The sequence below is a fragment of the Sparus aurata genome, chromosome 9 (assembly GCF_900880675.1).
Source record: "Sparus aurata chromosome 9, fSpaAur1.1, whole genome shotgun sequence".
In the NCBI taxonomy this organism is placed as follows: Eukaryota; Metazoa; Chordata; class Actinopteri; order Spariformes; family Sparidae; genus Sparus; species Sparus aurata.
The window spans coordinates 19,706,068-19,726,515 of record NC_044195.1 but is presented as its reverse complement, the minus strand read 5'-3'; the positions used below and the strand labels follow the sequence as shown (position 1 = coordinate 19,726,515).

General features: G+C 39.4%; 2 protein-coding genes across 4 annotated transcripts in view; one reads left to right on the top strand and one right to left on the bottom strand.

Moving 5' to 3' along the window:
* Positions 1–5,711, bottom strand: part of csrnp3 (cysteine-serine-rich nuclear protein 3) — a 29,400-nt gene extending 23,689 nt beyond the window's left edge. For both annotated transcript variants that reach the window (XM_030429464.1, XM_030429465.1), the window contains exons 1-2: positions 5,445–5,711; positions 3,368–3,408 (exon numbers count right to left, since the gene is read on the bottom strand). The gene's annotated coding sequence lies outside the window, so the exon portion shown is untranslated. The remainder of the gene's footprint in view (positions 1–3,367; positions 3,409–5,444) is intronic.
* A 54-nt stretch (positions 5,712–5,765) lies between these two features.
* The window catches only part of xirp2b (xin actin binding repeat containing 2b), a 43,593-nt gene continuing 28,910 nt past the window's right edge, over positions 5,766–20,448 (top strand). Inside the window, exon 1 of one of the 2 annotated variants that reach the window (XM_030429461.1) lies at positions 5,766–5,835. The gene's annotated coding sequence lies outside the window, so the exon portion shown is untranslated. Of the gene's footprint in view, positions 5,836–10,835; positions 11,010–20,448 lie in introns of those variants that run through there. The other variant, XM_030429460.1, reaches the window with a different exon arrangement.

Below are 20,448 nucleotides of genomic sequence, written 5' to 3'. Positions count from 1 at the left end.
TCGTCAGTGTTTTCACATTTCACAAACCAAACAACGACTCAACTGTTCAGCAGACATATTAATCGACGAGGAAAATAATCATTACCCGCAGTCCTCATGTGCTGTGCAGTGGAAACAAATGGGCATTCCCGAGCTCATCTTAAATGATTTGATCTAAATGAATCAGCACTTGTTCATCAAAGTGAATGTTTAATCTGCACTGATCACATTAGGTATCCAAAAAAAACAAATAATCACTTCATATATTGATGTCTGAGCTCACACGGGCTGTTGGAAGTGTTAATGCAGCAGCATAACATGTGCTGACAGATAAAACTCTTCTTTTTTTTTGGTTAACACTTAATTAGCTGGCAACAGACAAAAGATTTCAAATAGGTGTCATGGCAACATCTCAAGAGAGCACAATCCTGAACCGTGAAAGCCCAGAGCTCAGCCAGGAAGGAGCCAAACACACAAAAAGAGTCACATCAAAAGCCCCTAAATTGGAACCATGAACCCTGCTGAGACTCACAAAGCTCCTCCGTAATCTAAAAGGTTGATATTAGCTCACACAACAATCCTGCTGTATACTTCATTGATGCCGGAGATTTGAATTCTGTGTCTGGGAAAGAGAAAACGACAAATACAAACATGCACAGTGACAATTAATGGAAAACATGAGCGCTGGGAGAGCCAGTGGGTGTTTAGTAAGGAGATAAATTGTGTTTATGACGCGGAACATTTCGACTGATCAGGACTGTGATCCGTACACAGAATGTTGCCTGGCCTACAAATATTGTTTTAGAATAAGATTAGATTAAAAATTTATCGTCATTGCACGCAAGTACTAAGAAAACAAAATTCAGTTTATGTTCATGTTACATCTGAGGGCTATATGAAGGTAACTGGATCTGCCTGAGTTTATTCAATCAAGTAATTGATTATCTGTCAACTATTAATCTTATCACCAGCTAATCTGATCATCAGTTAATGGGTTTTAGTATTTTTTTCAAGAAAAAAGTCAAAAGTCACCAATTCCTGCTTCTTAAATGAATATCTTTAATATTTTCTGATTTCTCTCCTCCTCTGTGACAGTAAACTGAATATATTTGGGTTGTGGACAACAACTATAAAGTGTCTATCAAATAATCATCAGCCGAAGCCCTAGTCTTATCCTCATTAATTGGTAAAATCCTCCCAAACTAGCAAAATGTTGAAGAATCTGCTCATTTCTGGAACACATTGACACTATGTATGCATGGTTACTGGAGTAAAACTATGATTGACTGCTTTGTATGCAGGTATAAAAAATTATGAATGAGCTGTATCAACACAAATATCTATGAGTCCTTCTCTTCTTTTTATTTTGAGATGGGTTTTTTTATTTATTTATTTTTTTCATTTTAAAGGTGCACTGTAGCTTGGGTGAAGAATTTTGAATTGGAAGAGAAAGTACTAAATAAACAAACTTTTTTCGTTTCCATTGCTGAGGAAACTGAATAAACAAACTGACCTTAAAGGACAACACAGTTTCATACTGTTTTACTTTGTTTATGGGTGGCGGACCCTGCCACCTTTCTAGCTTCAAACAGTGTTCTGGAGAGCTTGTTTTCCTCTGAGAACAGCTTGTTTATTCAGTTAAGGAAAAGATAAATATTTAAGAGTTTGTGTTATTACCTTATTGATATTGTAAATATTAAAATTCTGAGTTTGAATTTGAATCTGAATTGTATTATTGTAGCTTGTTGTGGAGGGAAAGAGGGATGTTTTTTTCTCAAAGGGCAGAAATATTCTGTGCGCTTTGTGGAGCTACATTCTGTGTATGTTTGGAAGGTTTTCAGTGTTTGACTTGACTTATCTTACACATGTCAAGCAACCCATTGGATCTGTTCTAGAACAATAACACCTAAAACTCCAGCAAACAAAAAAGCAGATTATGAGAGTATTCTGGCTGGCGTTAACTCATTAGCTTAGTTAAGCGTGCTGTTGTTCACTATGGGAGTCTTGAGGTGCGAAGCGGCTAGGGGCTAGCTGGTTAGCATGCTAACTTAAATAGGTATCGCGATGCGTAGAGGACCCCAACATTATTTCTTCACATCCTCTTCCAGATGTCCATCAATTTGTGAATGTTTTAAACTAAAGTTCTTACAGATCGCACCTTTAATCTAAAGCACAACCCAGCTCGTCTTCCCAACGTCAATTTACAGGCTGACCCTTAACATGACTCCTGGTCAAGCTTAAAACCATGAATTCTTGTTGCTCCCACATAAAAAGGAAACTAAATTGATTTAGCTGTGCATGTGAACCCATGTGTATTTGTGTGTTTGTGTATGTGCACAGACAGAAGCCTCCTGCAGGGAGACTCTCCTTAGCGCTGTTAAGCCACAACACCTTCCCTGTGAATCTTTAATAGACCACATTCACTGGTATCAAGCTTTAGCCATCTGTGCTACAGTATGTAATAGCAGCATGGGCCGAAATTACTTATTCAAATAAGCCAGCTTAATGATACTGATTTGCACAAGTAAATACATCTCCTTAATGTTTCAGTGTCCTTTAACTCGGTGCCACGTAGACTAATTAAATTCCGCTCCCTCTGAGGACTGGGTGTTGATAGACGGAGGAGACAGATGGATTGAGGAGGGGAAAAACACACAGTCACAAGAAGAGGCAGGGGCCCCCCGCTCCCTGCAGACACACACATCGCCCATCCCCATCGCCCCCTCCACCCCCCCCCCCCCCGAGTCCTCACCTTTCAGATCTCAATCACAAAGATGGAAATGGTTGTGTGGTTGTGCGTGCATCGGTCGCGTGTTCAAGTGCAATGCTTTCGCACATAACGATGGACTGTTGCCTTTTTGTTCTGACAAAAGAGGCTGGCAGAGGTACAGTAAAGAAGGCAGGGGAGGGATAACGATGCTGCCATGTTCGAGCCTAATCCCCAAAAAAAAACAGTACACACTGGGATATTTCTGCATCATTTGATTACAATTATATATCTAAACATCTGGTAAATATGTCAAAGCCTGTTATTTCACCCTTTTTTTTCTAGCACCGTCAGCTGATGTGCAGAAAATAAATCAAAAAATAAATATCAAGCTCATAAGAGAACGCGCTCTAGAAAGAATATGTCCCCTTTTCATCATTTTGATATCAGAGGCATCTCTCGGGTGTAATCCAGTGAGAATAGCGCAGCTGTCTGTATTGACTAAACACTGCTGTCTGCATCAACATCACATCATATCTTGTTATCAGAGGGTCTTTTGTGGCAGCGTAGCAACAGTTGTGCGAGCTTTGAACCATCCATCTCCCAGGCATGAATTCAATATGTTAATGTGTGTGGTGAAGACGGGATATCTCAGAAGGCGAGAGGGAGACGTGGTCTTACCTTTAGCAAAATATATTAAACTGGAGCGACCCGCCTCTGTTCTGTGAAGAGAAGATGGGAAAAAAAAATATCAATAATTTTGCACTCTGCAACTGATAGTAACTCTGGATTCATCATGCAAAAGGGCGACTTGACATAATGTTTTATGCAGTTTGTTGTACCAGCCAACAAAAGGTGCAACAACAAAGCTCTTATTTTGTAACGCACGTGTCGTTATCACAGGTTTTGTCAGGCAAAATTTGTCACCTCAGCACTGATGTATGGATGACTGACAGGAGCTTAATCTGAATCTCTTTGTGAGCCGCTCTTTCTTTTTATAGCCGGTGTGAGGGGGATCCCCGGGGGAGGCAGGAGGGGAGCAGACTCTCTGCCTCCTCTGCCCGTTCTGCAGGAGGCTCTGCAGGGAACCAGACTCTCTACTGTCCCCGTGGTCCGCATGAGAGCCTCTCAGCCAGTTGGCCATATACCAGTCAGCTGGCTGGCTCCTAGTCGAGCAGCCCTGAATGACACACATGTGTGACCTCAAATGTGACACACAAAGTGGACGGCATCTCTTAGGCTCTGTGTCTTTCATGGAGCTGTGCTGAGCAATTACAAACGGTCTGAATCTGACAGGGGCCTGAAAATAATATTGTTCTGTTGTCATTTTTAGGCTGTTTCATCACACAGTATATATCTGGATATTTTTGAAATCTCCTAAAAAAAAGCATATCATGAATGCTAGGACTGGGTGACAAAATCAAGTATCACAGTCTTTCTGACCACACAGGGCTCCAGAGTGCGCCTATTTTTGTTGGAAAAATCACTGAAAAATCTGCCATGTTTTATTTCAAAGGGCCAGATGGGAGAAGAAATTCAAACTCAGAATTTTGAATATTCACAATATGAATGAGGTAATAATACAAACTCTTTTTTTTCTCTTTTTACTTTTTCTTTTCCATAACTGAATAAACAAGCTGTTCTCAGAGGAAGATAAAGTCCCAGGAACACTGTTTGAAGCTAGAAAGGTGGCAGGGTCCGCCACAAGTAAACAAAGTAAAACAGTATGAAACTGTGTTGTCCTTTAAGGTCAGTTTCTTTATTCAGTTCATTCAGTCAATTAAAACAGAGTTTGTTTATTTGTTGTTGTGTTTTTTGCATTTAAAAAATCAGTCAACAGAGATCCCTAAAACAACATTGTGCACCTTTAACATAAAAAAGTAACATACAAAATATTTTGAAACAAACTCCAACTGGGTGTTTAGACAGTTTCCTATGAACAAACTGATTCCTGTTTACGAGTATTGACATTATTTGATCAGAAACACTTTTTTTATCATTGTGTGTGCACCTCAATGACAAAGCCAGGTGCACCACGGCAACCAGAATGTAGAGCTCTGGCAAACACCTCCATGATGATATTGCGACGATATTGTGGGGATGACTATCGATCCTTTCACTAAACATTAGCACAATGAGCTTTTTTGATACATAATCATCACTAATGTGAATATAATGACCAGGTGGGAAAATGAAGGTATAAGAACAAGTTCAACAGTCTGGTAAGTTTGTAAAACTGGACATTTTTAGCCATTAAAACTAGGAAAGCACAACATATATGCTTTTTCATGATATAATGATGTCTAAAATTTAGGATGATATATATATATATATATATATATATATATATATGTATATATATATAGGCTCATATAACAATGATGATATAGATCATAAGGTATATGGTATACTGCCCAGCCCTGAGTCCTTAGGAGGAACAAAGAAAGCATGGTCTACAGTTATGAGTACGATTGTGAAATCTGAGTGACTGTGTATAGTTGCAGCATATGTCCTGAGCAGAGTGACTGCTGAGGTGTGATGCCTGGAAAGAGTTTGACAAATGGACCGTTCAGGGATGGGTCCCAACACACTGAGGTAACAAAAGCAGGCACACATGTAAAACATGCCCAGTTAATTTATTCACATGAGCAAAGAGATGACCAGTAAAGATAACAGGATTGTATTTTCTTCTATTTAATAAATGTGCATGTGACTTAAATCCAGGCCTATTGTGACATTTAAGATTGTTCCTACTCACCATTCATTTCGTTACTATCATCCAGCGAGTCAATGACGCCCCTCTCTTCAATGGACTTCTCTCTCCTGTCCTTTCCTAAACCATGTCACGGTCCTCCACTGCGGAAACCCTCCTTCCACCGCCGCTGCGCGATCATTAACAAACCGGGACCGGCTTCTCCCCCCTCCCCGAGCAGTGTTTGGACCGACCGGCACTGTTTGTCGCATATGAGAGCGCTTGATCAGGCTCTCCTTCCGGCTGCTCGGGGAACAATGGTGCAGCATCAGACTGACAGCTCCGCGGACAACGTGACTCTCTCTGTCCAATCGTGGCTTCATGAGGCAGGGATGAGCCGCAGAGCTGCTGCTGCTGCTGCTGCTGTGGCCCCCGACACACTGTGTGATCGACCGAGGTGGGCTCATTTATGACTTTTTAACATATTTATGAGGATTTATAGGCAGATGTGGGTTTACGGTGATCTAATTGTATGCTTGTTGATGGTGATTCTTGGCCACACGAGTGAAAAGTGAGTCACAGACTGGATCTGGTGTTTCACTCAAGACTAAAAACGAGATTTCGACAGAAAAAGTTGATTTTTGATTCTTGCACAGGACTCTGTGTTGTAATATTTCTGTCTCCAGTGGGCTTAAATTGCTGCAAGCTATGGAAGGAGATTAGGGCCACATGTGAACATCTATTTGAGTTTTTATGTAAACAAATCTTTTTTGTTTGTTTGTTTTTCAACATATGCGTCTACAGAGCTTGTACAAAGATGCAGAGAATATAAATGTATTTTCCATAAAGGGGCACCACATAGTTTTGGAGAAGACATTCAAACTCAGAATTTTAATATTTACAATATTAATGAGGTAGTAACACAAACTCATAAATATTTATCTTTTCCATAACAGAATAAATAAGCAGTTCTCAGAGGAAAATAAGGTTCCCAGAAACACTGTTTGAAGCTAGAAAGGTGGCAGGGTCCGCCACATGTAAACAAAGCAAAACAGTCTGAAACTGTGTTGTCCTTTAAGGTCATTTTGTTTGTTAAGGCATAAACAAAGTCAGTCAATAAAGACCTTTTTCTTCTGATTAAAATGTGTTCTACAAACACAACATAGTGCAACTTTAAAAAATATTATTATTATGATTATATAACAACGTTGGTATCACACAAGGAAGTTATATTTAGTTGGAGCGCCATTAATTCCTATGAAAGTTGCTCTGTTGTGTTTTGACTTTAACTTTAAAACATTAGCAGAGTTAACTTTAGCTAGCATTAGAAACCTTACTTTTTTCTACATAGCTTCAGCAACATTAGCCAGTGCAACAAAAAGTCAGGAATTCTTTTATTCTCAGAAAATTATAAAATCAGAGTTCAGAGAAAAAGTCAGAATAATGACTGAATTTAAATGTACAGTACGAAATTTGCGCGACTCAGTCAAAACAAAACAAAAGTAGTAAGTAACCTAAGTAGGTAGTTAGATGTAAGTAAAGGGGAAGCTATTGTCTTTATTGTTAAACATCTGTCATTTCTGATAAAAAAAATGTATCTGTTTTTAGTGTATAAATGCTCCTGTATGAGTTTAGATTTTTTTTTTTTTTTACCCAGAAGTTAAAATCCCACAAGCTGGATATCATGCACTTCAGGTTCCCTCATCTCGAAGTCAATAGATTTTTATTTGACTGGGTTAAATGTCTGACTTTAGGTCTGTGGCTAACACAAACCTTTCAAGCCCCCCCCCCCCCCCCCCCCAAAAAAACGTTTCCCCTATGGTATTACTGTTGGCGCCACTGTCATAAAGCAGCATTAGCATTAGCATCGTGGCTACAGCTAACAGCCTGGCTACTGTCCAAAGCAAAAAAACCTCAAAGTAAAACACCCAGCTGTATGAAGAGGTATGCACGTGTTGTTACTGACTGATCTAGTAGGAAGAATGATGATGGTAAGGATAAACACATATCAGCAGGGGAACAGACATTGACACAACATCGAAAACAAGCACAACTCAACCAACAAAAGACGAATTGTTTTAGACATTTTAGTGCAGAAATGTTACATTTCATTTTTTCCCTAGTGGCCTTAATGTTTTTCCCTATGCTATAATTTTATGACATCCTTCTTTAATGTATTGTATTACTGTGGTCACTTTAATAGTTATGGTTTTGAAACAGGCCACACATGCTAATGAAAGTGATGAAGTTGAGAGGCTTATAAAAAGAATCAGCTGCCTTGGCAAGCAGCCCTGCTACATCAGGTTTAATTAGTCCCTGCTGGGTTAAATGTCAGATCAGCCAAATGTAACGAGACTCTGCTCAGTTAGAGCTGAATGGAACAGGAAAGCTTTGTTGGTTTTTATGTTGGCGCAAATAAAAAAAACTCAACACTAGGCCCCCAATATGTGACTTCTTGGGGGGGGGGGATGTCGCGGGTAAAACAAATCAGTGAAGCACGGCGTCATCTTGTGGCCATCAGGCAAAACTACAGGTGTTCTGCAATCCCTGATGAACTCAAATACCTCTTGTAAGGTTCATTTCCAAACAGAGCCAGGCGTGTGGGTGGGGATGGCTGGTTCTGAGTCGGCTGAGATTTAGAGGAGAGGGATTTTACGCTCTTTCGTTCTATTCAGTATGATTTATTTTAGCGTGCTTGGTAATTGCTGGACATGAAGGGGAAGGTGAAGATTTTGAAGCTGGAACAGAAGCAGCTAAATGGAATTAATCCATCATTGATTTCATTATTTCCATTTGGGCTTTTTATACTGTGACATGTTAAAATATCTTCTGTGAAAAAAAGGGCCTATTGTCTATTGTTGAGTTTAACAGGCGTCCAGTCAGGTATCACTTTTCCCAAACCTGTCTGGATAACCTGACACCGGCGTTCTTGAACAGGCATCAGGAAGGAGGCCTGTGCTTCCCCCGAAGAGCAGCAGATGATGCTAAAGAGCTAATGGTGAAATACATTCATGTAGTTAAACCTCAAACAGTGTCAGTCCAACCACAGGTCTTCATGTGGTTATACACAAAGACAAGGTAAACTGATACAGTGCACCGTGTCGGCTGTGCAAAGATACAGCTGCTGTACTCTGAAGCAGGGTAGTCACATTGTGTTGACACAGAGACACGCCTTTGACATTACTAAAAAACAGAGGCATTCTCACGTATAAAACATGTCAATAGTTAGAGTAAGGTATGTGGTGTGTATCGCAGAATATTGTGGGGAAAATACAGAAGAGATGTGAGTGATGTAGGATGGCTGCTTTATCAGGAGGCAGGTAAACATATGCCTGCATTTAAGCAACTCCTTTTATACAAATAACACCAAGATTATTATTGTCAACTAAAACTGAATTTGAGAATAAAACAAAAAAAAACCCAACATTTTAATTAATTGACATAAATATAGGAACTAGACTTTCAAAACAAAACAACCAAGTAAAAACATTTTGCATACCTACAAAACTAAGTCAGATAAAATAAGATTAGAGGACATGTCTCGACTTTCAGTCTTTTGTCTATTTGGCCAATTTTGTCAACACAACAAGCGTTAGTGGGAGATGGTGTTTGTCTACACGACTTTACTGAGTAAACTGCCTTCACAAAGTGTCATGTTTGTATTCTAATGCTTATTCTGAACTTCTTAAATCTTATCCCTGACAAATATTCCCCATAATAGAAATAAACTAAAACAAACAAACTGTAACTGAAACGAGCAAACACACAACTGGAGCCTAACTGAAACTAAACTGAATTGAAAACTAAAATTAAAAACGATAAGAAATTAACTTTGTCGGACACCTGAGAGCACCTTCCAGCCATAACAACATAGTACCCCAGAGCTTCACTGGTGTTAGACATTTTACTCACTTTTCTTTTATATACCACAGGATAGTTGAAAAGAAAGTTCGTACACAAAGCAGACAGTATTTAAATAGAAAACAACTATAAAGAATTCAACCAATACAGTAAACAAATTAGTGATGTATTTACAAATATTACATCAACACTACCTCCTGGTTTTAGTGTGATCAAATAATGGGTTATGAATGAAATCCAATTTGTACGATTGGTGATTGTTGAATCTCATTCAAAACGCGTCAAATGCTGAAGCTTTGCACTGGTGGCCGGCTTGACTGACCAACCAAATACAAGGCGTCAGTAACTGAAAAATGAGGCTTTTTAATCAGTTGTCTTCGATTTGTAATCAAATTGGACATTAGTCTTGTTCATACGCACACTTTTTTATTTCTTTTGGGAACTGTGTACTGAATGTTGAATCAGTGCATGTGATGTTCTATGTCCTCTTTCTTCTTGTCTGCTGTCTGATAACCTATCTTTTCAAATTAAAGAATTGTTTTTGCAACCATAGAAATAAAAAAAACAAAGACTGAGAAGATTAAGTGAGCTCAGAGGGAGCACATACTTACAAAGCTATTACAGATCTACACCAGAAAAACTGCACAATTATCTCTGAAGTACTCGCCTTTATTATGTGACCAAAAAATAAACACTGTCATTAAATTGGATTGTGGGATTTGACAGTGCAGCGAATGTTGTGACATTAAGTGCCTCCCTTTCAACATCCAGATGTATTATTCTTATGTTTTTATATCCCCCAATTGCTGTTATTTTATAATCATGCCTGGTGTGACTCTGTTTCCTCATTAGTGCTAATGAGAATTCGCTGCTCCCATGTAGTCTCTTTCATTAGCACCTAGAAAAGCACCTGAACAAAAGAAAAACTGATAATAACAAAACACGCTTTGACATTTCACCTGAGGATGATTTCAGCAAAAAAAAAATAGTTCATTGCTGTTTTTCTGCATTGTTAAAAAGTCAAGTTTACTGTGAAGGAAAAGTGGTCTGCTGTCAGTCGGCTCCTATCAGTGTAACCTGATGGCTGCGAATGCATGAAGGACCAGGCTGTATTGTGATACTCCCCTTTCTGGCCTTTCTGAATTATGCATTCCTCTCAGGTTAATGGTGGATATCCGGTGTCCTTCATTCAACGCTTCATTCAACAGTGGACAGATCCAGAATGGATATTTCTGTCTTTTTTCCCTCCTTGACAGCCACAAGAAGCATTTCAAGTAAAAAAAAAAAGCTTCTGTGTGTCAGTTTCAAGGGAGATTATTTGTATATCCTCATGTTAATTACTTGTCCATGTTATGATGTGTGAACGTGTTGCGTTTGTTGCAGTGTTTACATGTGTGAACGGCCTCGCTAAGTGTGTCTCAATTTAGGGCAGCTCAAGAGAGCTTTTGTGCACAACCTGTTAATTCTCTGCCTCTGTGGAGCCGCTGATAGAGGCCCCCTCAGGCGGCAAAAGAAAGTGGAACCCCGTGGAGTGCGGTGACCTGTGTCCTATCCCTCCTGTAGTCAGAGCACCCGGCGATACAATTGCACCACAATGGAAATTCAATCAAGAGATGGAGCTGGAGCGAGTCGCAACTACTCTGCCTTCCATCCCCTGCTGGCCCGCTCATAGATGAATTCATCTTAAGAGGAAGAGGAACTTTAGACACATCTGGATTAAAGATACTTCAGGTTTCAGAGGGAAGATTATGAACTTCACCTTGAGCAAATGTAAGTAAGATTGTCATTCTATTTATAGGTTGTGTGTGTGAATGAGTGGTAATTATCACCTGCAGCCAAAGCTTTACAGAGTTAGGCCACAAATGACTCCATGCACTTCAAATTTATAGTGACTGCTGTTTGTGGGTTTGTTGCTAAGGCAGCGTCAACACCATCCATTAGAAGGGAGGTAAATTGGCTTTGACGGACCTGATGCTATGTTACAGTGTGCAGACCTACTCTGTGACAATGTCAGAGAAATCCACCTGTGGCTCTAACAGAATACGCTCCAAATGGTGTGTGTGTAACAGACGGGGTAGACATGGGAAGCAAAAAAAAAAAGCAACAAGATGCAGTCGCCAGCCTAAAGGAACAACATGTCAGCTGAAAAGAGACATTCTAATTTCCACCTGAGTGATTTCCTCCCATGTATTTTTTTTTCAAACGGATCAATCCTCCCTCGCACTTCACCTAAGAGAGTCTCCTCTCTATCTCTGTATGAAGTTGCACTCACAGCTGTGGCCACTTCACATTAATGGGAGGGTATAAATAAACAGGTATACTGAGAGAGTCACTCTCAACCATTAGTAGGAACGTCGATTGGCTTGCTTAATCAGTTGTTAAACTATATTATGTGCAGTTTACCTGTGAATGTCCTCCAAACAAGCAGCACAAGCATGCACTGTGAAATAATATTGGATTTTCCTTTTAAAGCTGCACTAATGGACATTTTTATGTAAACAATTTATCAGAGGATGTATCAGAAGTGTAATGTGATAGGGGATGTTTGTAGTGACGAATATGCAGCGAAGTTTCACCCTGCAAAATGGCTTGGCGTCTCTTTCTTACCTTGTGAGGAAACTGAAGATCAGATATCTGCTGTTAGCTAGTTAGCTTGGTTAGCCATTCATCAAGTGATCCAATATGTGAACTTGGGGCACCAGGACTACACGGCTAGCACAGGAGGAATTTGGAATGGGACTGAATGGGTGCTAACTTGTTAGAAGCTAACTTCAGTAGATATCTCTACAACACAATACACAGACAATATAACGCCAAAACTATAATTTTTTCACAGACTGTTGATAATTGTAGTTTTTCTTTATGTTTTCAACTAAAGTTTGTACATATGTCAACTTTAAGGCCCACAGACCCTCTCGCCACTTTTATCAACCCAGCAGGTTTCATTTTGAAAAAGCATTCATAAACTTTTAAGATGCAACCTGCTCAGCATCGAACTGCGAACCAGTAAAGAAAGCATCTAGTTGGTGAACTTTGAGGAGCGTTCAGCAGCTAAAGAGACAAAATATTTTTTTAGTTGATGGTTGAGACCAAAACAGAGCTAAAAGGAGAGTGAAATCAGCCAGGAACACGACTGCAAGTGAGGGATGATGTCTTCACCTTGTCTGCCGGATGTTTAGTCAAGCCAGACTTTGAAATCTTGGTGCGATGCTAAACTCTGGATGCAGGGATCATTACCCTGCAAAATAATACCGTGGGGACTCTATACTAATGCTCTGGCATTAAAATAGGCTATGACTTCAAGCTTGTTTAGGCTAGAACTGTTACCGAGCAGGTTATGGTGAGGGTAACTTGCTATTTTTAGAGCGTTGGTTGTTAGCTTTGATGTTTTTGTGTGTTTGCCATATTAACTTTATAGGGTGATAATATGTCAGTGTCATGTTTACATTTTTTTTTACTGCCCTCAAGTGACCTGTAAATGAATGAATTTTGCCTCAACTGTTCTGATTTTTGTTTAAATCTATCACAGAGCAAAAAGTGTAGCGAATGGTTCATTTAAATGATGAAAATAATTTCTACTTAAGTTGCCAGTCGAAACTCTGTGGTATTTCTCCATTCATTGGAGTTTGATGATTAATGTAGGGCTCGTTTGACTCAGTTAAGTCAGCGCTGATGCAGAATCCACTCCCTGGCAAAGCGTTCAAGAGTTTGATGAATGCACTGCTGCTGGCATGGTTTTGTAAAACATGAGAAGTAGTAACTTGTGATTGGATGCTATTGTTCTCACTAATTTTACGCTGTGAGAAGAACAATGAGCACAATCAGTCCAACATGAATGATCCTAATAGAGGGAGACAATCTGGCAGAACACAGAAACGCATGATTAGCAGGGTGTGGGAGCCAATCATGTCATATTCCAGCGCTGGGAACAGCTGATGAATTTGAATGACAGGGTATCCATGACGACTGCTGCAAATGGGTGTGCGCTCAAGAGTAAATCCTCATTTAGTTTGAAAGAAACAAGCGCGTGTGTCAAACAGGCCATGTAGCACATTACCTGCTTAGATTGACATTTGTCAGATCTCTCAGTGAATCTCACAGCCAGTATTTCTTCAACATAAATAATGAAAGCAGAAGTACTGTTACACTGTGTGGGGCCTTGAACCAGTGAATTATTGTTTCAGATAGCTGGCAGGCTTTATGCATATGGCTCATTTCCATGCAGACTCTCTTGTAGGGGCAACAGGAATGAGATATTACAGTTGATGTATATGCAGACTTTTAAGCCCTGCAAGAGAGCACATCAACATTAACCAAAGTGTGGCTCATCACAGCGACAAGAAAACATAATTTCTGTCTCTCTGTTGTTCTCGTTTTACACTTGCAGCAGTCGTCTCTATGAACAGAAGGATCAAACTTGTCATGACCCTGATAAGGAGTTAATTCTTTGTATATTTATTTCCTACTATCATGTTCACCAAAGCAATGTTGTAGTGATGGTACTGTACCACAAGATGGCTGGTGGGTCTACGCTGAAATCATGAAGGAGGCAAGGGTGTTTTCTTTCCTCTGACATTCTCTCTCTGAAGGTGGTGTGTTTCTCCAGGCAGAGAACAGAATACATTTCACTTTCATTACTGAAATATAAAAAAAAGCAGCCTCATATTACACTCTCCAAATTATTGTTGATAAAATGACTGAAATGTAACCAAATAAACATGTGGTGCTTGCAAAACAGTCAAATCATCCGACTCTCTTTACAAATCTCTCATGAGCTGAAACCATTTCAGTGGTGATTTGTTATTTACTTTAGTTTAAAAAACGATGGGACTTTTGATTTAATATGCTTCTACCGCAAGACACTCTCACTGCGGCAAAGATTAATTGTGCATGATACATTTTGCATAATGGGCACTTGTGTTTAGCAAACAAATCCAGTTAACATAAATCACCCAAATACAGGCAGTCTAGTCAGGAGAAAAATCTGTCTCACGGGTTTTTTAAGTTTGTGGTACTATTGGGTACAGCGAGTCTAGCTTTAAGCCATTTTGTCTCGGATGCTCACTTGTATAACACAAAGTGTCTCATGGCTGCCCTATTAATTAGTTGGAGCCAAAGTGCTGTTTATCAGTTGTAATGCACATATTCAATTTAACCTTATAGCTATGAACCTCAAGTTTACCACAGTTCAATGAGGTGTGCACAGTCTCAGATTATGGCTGACATCACTTAATACTGTGCTCTTCAGTTTAGTGCTTTGAGTTGGTTGGAGTCTGCATATGGTAATATTTGACATGTTTCTGGTTTTTAATATGTGATTATCTGTTGATAATTTTAGTTATTTTTTGCCCCTTTAAACATCTTCGATGCTGATTCTGTAAAACCGAATCTGCTCATGCAGGTTTCTAATGGATCAGCAGGTTGTAGCAAACCGAAGAGAAAGACTCTCCTCTGCATGTATAATACATGGTGAATTTAAAGTGAGAAAGCTGCCCTGTTGTCTGAATCTAACAAAGACACTTCATAACACAACTATTGTTACAAAAAGGCAGCAGAAAGCCTTCAGGAGCACTTGTGGCAATGTCCTCTCAAACATTTTATTCAGATAACAGCATCACTGTCCTTTGCAGACATTTTACTGCCCAACATAAAACCACTTTTCGCTTTAGCCAAAAACATTCGGAGACATATGGCGCTGAAGTGGTTCCTTAACAAAAGTGTGGTTCAGCATACCAAGTCAGAGCATGACTAACAAAGCAGGCTTCGCCCTGATGCTGAGGTGCAGCTGAATATGTACACTACCCAAACAAGGGTTCAAGCTGCTTGGCCTCGCAGCGGCGTGTGGCAGAGATATGTCCAGAATGAAATAGAACAATTGGCGTGTAAATAGATTTCTGAGTGATGAGTGTGAAAAAGGTTGACAGATTTCAAAAAGGAGAGGACCCGGAGAAGATGAATGGAGCTCAGCACTGACAAAGAAAGCCAGCGTTGTCAACTCTGATCCAGATAAAGTCAGGAGAGAGAGAGGAGTGTGGATTTAATGATAAGGGCTAATGTCATGGAAAGGTCAATTTATATTATTTAATGTTCTTTATTTTTGTTTTAAGCCAAATATAATTTTATGATACAATATAGCTGATGTCAAAACCAAAAACAAACAAACACAAAGACGTTGTTGTACATTGAATGGGAAGTGTTTTTGTCAGTAAAAAGAACTGTAAAGAACTGATCAACAGTTAATACAAGTGCAGGTGAAATGATTAGTTGATTAATCAATTAGTTAATCCATTGTCGCTCCATTGTCCATAACCGCTTATCGTTTTAAGGCTCCCAGGGAGAGCTGGAGCCGATCCCAGCTGACATTGGGTGAGCGGCAGTGTACACCCTGGATAAGTCGCCAGTTCATCACAGGGTTGACATATAGGGACAAATAACAATTCACGCTCACCGATTAACATAACTTTTTCATGTCTTTGGATTGTGGCAGGAAACCAGAGTACCCCGAGAAAACCCACGCAGACACAGGCAGAACATGCAAAATCTGCACAGAAAATAGTGACAGAACTTAAAGCTGTAGTCTGTAACTATTTTTTCATTATATTTGCTAAAATTGTCATTATGATCTGACAGTAGGATAAGATACAGGTCAGCTGTGTAACAATCCACTGTCTCTGGCTTCACCCAGTGGCCCTAATTTGACTTGCTCCCTCACGCAGTGCATACTGGGCAGTGCCCCTCCCCTGTGCAGTTAAATGTTAGTTTGTGTTCAGGACACTCTGAAGTGGTTGAATTGGTTCAGAGAAATAATGTAACTCATGTTTAAGAAAGGCTAGGAATATTGTTTATTTCTTGGGATATCTACAGTGATTGTCATTGTAATTTAGTTGTATTGATCAGAAATAGAACAATTTATATTGTTGTTGTTGTCATTTTTAATATGCCATCTTGGTTATCCGGCGTCCTCTGTTACCATCGTTACAAGCCTGCTCCTGCACAGCAGGCTCCTCTGTGGGGAGGGGCTTTGAAGGCAGGGCTGCAGTGCAGCAGAGAGGAAGACAGAGGGACCTGGGAGCTGAATCTGTCAAATATTCTACTTTTTTCTCAAAACTCTAGACTGCAGCTTTAACTTTATTTAAAAAATGAAACCAATTAATGCAGAATCTACAACTTAAGTAGACGATTACATTGTTATAAGTTGTACAAGCTAAAAAGTTTTAACTCATAATTATTGGTCTACTTCACTGTTTCCTGACTTTTTTTAAGTAAGATAAATGTCAGATTGTACAGTGTATTTTGATAACTGTTAAAGTCAATGTTCTTGTCACTAGAAGCTATTGGAAGCTGAATAATTCAATGTTTTCAGCTTCACAAATGTCAGGGTTTTTCCGCTTTTCCTTTTTAATAATTTCATCCATTTAAATTAATGTTTCATCATTTAGAATTTTGTACCATTAGTGGGACAAAATAGACCAGAACAAACCAGAAAATCAGTAGATTAATGGAGAATAATGAGCCATCCATCCAGTCCATAATGAAAATATTCATTAGCTGCAGTCGTATCCTGCCTTTTTATTAACGCATTAGTCATAATTGTATAATGAGTTAACATGTAGTAGTTTAACAGACAAAGGGGCCATTTTTATGCCGTTGAGTACTTTTTACTTTTAAAAATGTAAATACTACTTTTTCCTGATTACACATTTTTAATCATGTAATACATCAGTACAGGGCGTTTTGACAGTGTTGTCTAATACTTTTACTTAGGTAAAGGATCTGAATACTTCCTTCACAATTGAGTCTCTTTTCTTCACAGGTGCCATTCAACTCACTCGAGTGCTTCATTACATTACATTACATTACATATGGATGCACCGTGTCCTCAGTCTGACTCATAGAGATAGAGTCAAATGTTAACATTGGGACGCATTTGACAACACTGAATGTTTCACTGACAGCAGTGTGGGTCAACCTTCTTTGAGAGACTGTGCTCAGTCTTTTGTCACTTGAGACAGTTATTTTTAGGTTCTTTTTGAATTTCCGTCATGTCTTTTGGTGCCGAGATTGGATGTCAGGCATGACTATGTCATAGGACAAGCAGGGGCTAAATATATTCGGCCTGTTGCTATGAATGTTGCTGATGTCGTGGGTTTTTCTGCGCACTGATTGTTTCTTTGTCTCAGCGGCTTATCTCCCACATGAAGGGCATCTGAACATTTACAGGTGAATTTACCGGGGTAGGTTATTAGGAGACAGCTTTTTCCTCTATGTGTCGACATTAAAATGTCTTGATTGTTTTGTCTCTCAGGCAGGATTTGACAGAAACTTCTGGGCATTGTTATCTTGTCCTTGTTTCCTTCAGCTGGTTGGATTTTACAGAGCCTCAACAAAGTCCTGTGAGATCAGGGTAAAAGCGTTATTATTTTACAGAAATCTGACACCATAATTGACGGACAGTGGTAGGTAGAGGCAGTGAGGAGCCACTCGTACACAATGATCATAGAGACACACGTACCTGCCATTCCAGTTTAATGATATTCCTCCTCTGCAGGAATGACCCAATTTCAATGAAGTTGTAATATTTGTTTCTGCAGATTTTGTCTTGCGACATCTAAGTTCAATTGAACAAATTGTGCAGGGATGTGTGGAGCACAACAGCATATGGAGAAAAAAATCCCTCTTTAGAGTCACTTTAGTATTTTGTCACTTTAATCAGAAATCCTACAAAAAATTCAGGAGACTTAATTGTCACTGCTTTTTAATCTTCCTTTGGATCGCACAGATTTAATTAAGGTGAAGATTGGTTTGCGCTTCACTTCTGTTTTTCTTCTTTGGTGTTATCTGGTGTCAATCATGAACACACAGATGAAGTGAAGTGGTGTTAAATGTTTGCCGTACCTTCTAGAGAATGAAAGGTTGAGAATTTTACTTTGGGTTACTGATTTAAAAAAAAAAAAAAAACATTATTGCAAGTATTTCCTTGGAAAATAGAAGGGGGAGAACATGATTAGTGGTTATTGAAGGTTTTCTCTCTGGTTTATGGATGGAGGTCACTGTGATTTCCCCAATTCGGCAAACATGTTGAAATATTTAAAATGCCTCAATCCATTCCAGTCACATGTTAAAGTTCAGTGGGGGAGGGGTGGAGAAAGGGCCAAGGTTCTTCACCACAGGGCTGATGTATTCGGTTTGTGTGTGCATGTGTGTCCGTGTTTTTCTCTCCCTTGTTTTAATCTAGCATGTTTATTGGAGGTTGACACGATCAAGGTTTTAATAACTTCAAAGAAGCGTCCTTTTACAGTAATATCGTGCTGCCATTGAAAGGCTGCTGGTATTAAGAGCTGATCTGTGAGAAATGAAAAGATGTGAAGGAAGGCTGACACCAGAGCAAGAAAAATGTCATGACTGAATTCATAATAAGTGTTTATTATTCATTCTAAGACTGTCTAAATGAGTCAAATTATATTTTGCCTTCCTCTGAACAGTGAATTCTGCCCGTGTTTTAGGCAGAACGTGAACGTGAATAATCACGGCAGCTTTCTGAGAATGAATGATACGATGACCACTTTGTTGGATGATATATTGCCCAGGAAGAAATTGCAATAAACGCTATTTTTCTAATTTCAATAACGCTGATAAATAGATAGTAATATCAGATGATGATGATATGATAGCATAAATATGCAAGTATACCCTTTCAGACAAGAATATTCCGACATTGGAATTAAACCATAAAACAAATATGAAGATATCCCAAATAACAAAAAAATCTAAAGTACTGCAAGGAACTTTTAACTTGTTATAAAACAGTCTCAATTTAATACTGATGCTTCTACATGACCTACATAAGCAAATGAGACCATCAGTGAGACAACGGGCTGGAGTTAGGTCTCCAGGTCACCTGTCACTAAGTCAGATCTGACTTGAGGTTGTGTCACAGCCTGAGGAAAGACGCTGCTCTGTAGTCTGGTTGTATGGCGCTAAATAAAGTTTGACTTTGTTTCACCATCATCTTACTATAGTTATTAATCGTGGCAGAATTCCACCAAAATAAAAGCTAGATGTAGCAGCTTAAAAGAAAATCACACAGCTCAAAGAAGAAATAAAATGGACTCTTGGGCTGTGAAAAGTTGACTCCATCACTTTGACACATTAAAGTTTGTTTACAAGCTGTATGTAATCTGATAAATTGCCTCCAGTGATGTCCCTCAGGGGCTAAATTGCATCGTGGGTAATGTCGGTACCTGGTTTTCAAATGGAAGATGAATGAGTGGAATTACAAAAACGCGAAACCTCTCTTGTCCTGTGTCGATTTTGATCATTTGTTTTTCAAACCGTCCATAATGACTCTGGCAGTGTTATAGGAGTGTGTAGGAATACTTTTCTAAACGTGGTGCCTTCATTACCCACAATGCAACTTACTAACCAGCTATTTATGAGTTGACAGGCAGCTTCGTCAAACCTTCCGTTGTCCTTTAAAAAATAATACATTCGAATGCAATGGCCAATATCGATATTAGCAAAAATGATCGAGGTTACGTACGTCTAACTAAAAGATCGGGTGGCTGTGACTCAGGGGTAGAGCCAGCATCTTGTTATTGGAAGGTTACTGGTTTGATTCCCCCTGGTCTGCATGCCGAAGTGTCCTCGGGCAAAATACTGAATCCACACTGCTCCTGATGTGCTGGTTGGCACTTTGTATGGCAGCTACCGCCATCAGTGTATGAAATACTGTAAGTCGCTTTGGACAAAAGTGTCTTATAAATACCCTAAATGTAAGATGTGTATGTTTAGTTGATAATGTAATTACTGTGACAGGCCTTTGAATGAGTAGAAAATATGAGTGCATAACATATGATATAATTTGCTTTACTTACATGCTGACATTTTGATCTCATGACTTCAGACCTGAAAAAAATCTCTGTGTGGCACTGATGACTTCTGGATGTTACTGTAGGACCTTGCCTCTGCCGTACAGCTGAGGGATTGTTTGTAACTGTTATTCAGTGGCGGGCTTCTCAGTTAATGGATATTTCTCTCCAAAGCTGATGTCGTATTGATTGGCAGTCCCCCAAAAGGCCCAGCGCTGGACCTGCTGCGCTGGCCTGAGAGCCCCTGAAGTATATCTTGAAGAGTTGCAGAACCACAGTGAGTGCAGTGTTGCATTAATGTGTACGTGCGTGTGTGTGTGAGTTTTTGTCGCAGTGTAGTC